Source organism: Canis aureus, chromosome 18, assembly GCF_053574225.1.
Source record: "Canis aureus isolate CA01 chromosome 18, VMU_Caureus_v.1.0, whole genome shotgun sequence".
Classification (NCBI taxonomy): Eukaryota; Metazoa; Chordata; class Mammalia; order Carnivora; family Canidae; genus Canis; species Canis aureus.
In genome coordinates this window covers 54,588,841-54,591,994 of record NC_135628.1, presented here as the reverse complement: position 1 = coordinate 54,591,994, position 3,154 = coordinate 54,588,841, and positions in this window count along the sequence as shown.

Below are 3,154 nucleotides of genomic sequence, written 5' to 3'. Positions count from 1 at the left end.
CAAGATTTCCTCCGCCAGGTAATTCACTACTCCAAATCCCAAGCCACATTCCGGCTCAGGGAGCTCAGAGAGGGACTACCACATAAATGCTCTTACCAGCAATAAATGGGAAATGTCTGCAAGAGCCTGGAGGTGGGCCTGAAATCCCCTGTGAGGAAAGCAGGTGAGAGAAAGAGCTAGTGATTGTTTTGTAGTAACTCAAGAGGAATCAGCTTGAACCACAAACTCATCCAAGATGGGAGTTCAAGAGATATTTAAGAAACTGAAGTAGTAACCTCCATGCTTCTTGGGAAGCATGCTCAAGCCTTTCAACTGTTTATCCTCAGGTCCATCCTTGGTACCAAACTGTCTCCCCATGTTTTCTGCTCTTGCAGCAGTCCCTGAGTCATCTGCTGGCTTTCTCACCTCCTGTTGCTGTCAATAACTAGTGCTGGCCATAAAATTTATGATCTAAACTCGGACACTTTTAAGAATGTAAAGTGGGTACTATTAATAATTATACAGTAACAACAGGAATAAACTGGTTTTGTTCCAGGAAAACCAGGACATATGGTCACTCTAACAATGATCTCCCCACCTGAAGGAATTCTCTCTCTCTCTCTCTCTCAAAACTAACAGGAAGGGACGCCTGCGTGGCTCTGCAGTTGAGTGTTTGCCTTTGGCTCAGGGTGTGATCCCAGAATTGTGGAATCGAATCCCACATGGGGCTTCTTGCATAGAACCTGCTTCTCCCTCTGCCTATGTCTCTGCATCTCTCTCTGTCTTTCATGAATGAATAAATAAAATCTTTAAAAAAAAAAACAGGAAAAGTCATAGACACCAACCAGCCACATCATTTTCTTCACTGCCCCCAGGAAAAAGCAGACATACTTGTAAAGGCTTTATCTCTACTCACTAGAGGTAAATTGACAAATAGGTTTTAACTTATGGCCCCTAGTCTGAATAGCCAAATTTACTGAAATGGCAAATAAAATTTCATGGACTTTAGTTTTAGATTTTATTTTTCCCCTTTATATAAATTATTATTACAAACCCATCATATGTGTATTGTGCAAAAATAGAAAATGTAGACAAACCAAAACTACAAAATAAAACAGTACATGCCCATCATCAAGAGATTATTGCTGCTGAGCAATGTTAGCAAAGATAGTGGACTAAGAATCTCAAAATCCTCTCCTCCATAAAAGCAATGAAAAAAGTAGCAAAAATCATTAGAATCAATTTTTCAATAATCATCAAGAGACTATTGCTGCTGAGCAATGTTAGCAAAGATAGTGGACTAAGAATCTCAAAATCCTCTCCTCCATAAGCGCAATGAAAAAAGTAGCAAAAATCATTAGAATCAATTTTTCAGAACTCTGGAAATTAAACAAAGGCTTACAGCAATCCAAAGAGTATTTATTCAAGAGAAACAGCTAAAACTCAATAAGAACTATGAGTTTGTGATTATTTCACTTGCTCTATTCCCCTGCACCTCTCTCCAGCTTTATAGCAGCCTTGAAAACCAATAGTCTACAATTACAATGAAAACCAGCAGTCTGGTAGCCACTAGAGAGGAAGAAGGGAGATGGAGCTCCTTCAAAGCCTCATTTATAAAGAACTGTCATTATTTGACTTCTTTTCGAGGCTCCCTAGGAGACCTCACTTGCAAGCTAGTTTTATTTGACTAACTCAAGGTCATCCAGTCAAAAACCCTTCTCCCAGGACATTTGTTTAAAATAATAAGAGGTAATTGCTTAACTTCACAGCTACCTGGGTTATTGGATAATGGTTGGGGCAAATAATAGACTAGCTAAAATGCTTTAAAAGGAGGCACCTGGGTGGCTCAGTTGGTTGGGCAGCCAACTCTTGATTTCAGCTTGTCATGATCTCAGGGTAGTGAGATTGAGCCCCACATTGGACTCCACATTCAGCCAGGGAGTCTACTCAAGATTCTCAATCTCTGTCTCCCTCTGCCCCTCCCCTACATTCTCTCTTTCTAAAATAAATAGATACATCTTTAAAAAAATTTTTTAAATAAAAATCTTAAAAAGGAAAATATGGGAACAAAATGTCCATAGGGGTTGTAAAAGGTCTGTATATTCCTGAGAATCTAGAAAGCCACATACATATGTGGGCTTGTGCTCATGGCCAGGGCTATGCACATGATCAACCTTAAGAACTCACTTTTACTGACCTGAGGCTCTGTGCAAGCAGGAAATGAAGGCAAAGGAAGAATTTTCAACTGTCTGGCTGAGTGTTGAAGGCATGCCCCAACATACATATTGAGCTCCTCTGCAAAGATTAAGAGACTTACTAGTTCCAAGGAAATCTCTGTTTATTGTTAGTTGACCACTATGCTAACAGTTCAGAGAGTTCAATAGTCACAACAAAGAATACAGACTTTACAAAATTTGTTCAGAAAAGCCACTAAACAAACAATAACAAATATATTGTTAAGAAACTCTGGCAAAGAGAGATTTACAGATTATATTCCAGAATTGCCAACCTGAATTCCAGACTACCAGATATTATGATATTATTTTAAATGCCCATTTAAAAAGAATAAAGATAAAAACTAAAATGTTTAGTTTTTAGTAAAAACAAGACGTGAAAATAAGAACATAGATGAATATACAAGGGAGAAAAAAAAAGAAAAAAAAAAAAACAAGGGAGAAAAGTAATCAGTAGAAACTCTCTGAGGAAGCCCAGACATTGGGCTGAAAGGACAAAAATTTAAACTGGATATTACAAATATTTTCAAAGAATGAGAAGAAGCCATATGTAAAGAACTAAAGGGAAGTTTGAGAGTAATGCCTCCTCAGATAGAAAATATTGATAAAGAGGTAGACATTATATTTCTTAAAAAGGAATCAAATAAAAAATTCTGTAGTTGAAAAATACTATAATGGAAATGAAAACACTCAAGGGGCAGGCAGAACAAAGAATTTGCAAATTTGAAAATAGTTCAATTACCTTATCCAGGCTGAAAAATAGAAAGAAAAAAGAACAAAGAAAAATAAAAAAGAATCTTGGAGACCTGTGAGATACCATCAGCAATTCAACAAAAGTTGGCAATTTCAAAAACCCGCTTTTGATAATGGGTAAAACAACTAGACAGATTAGCAAGGAAATAGAAGACAGAAACACTATGAACCAACTAGATCTAACAGAT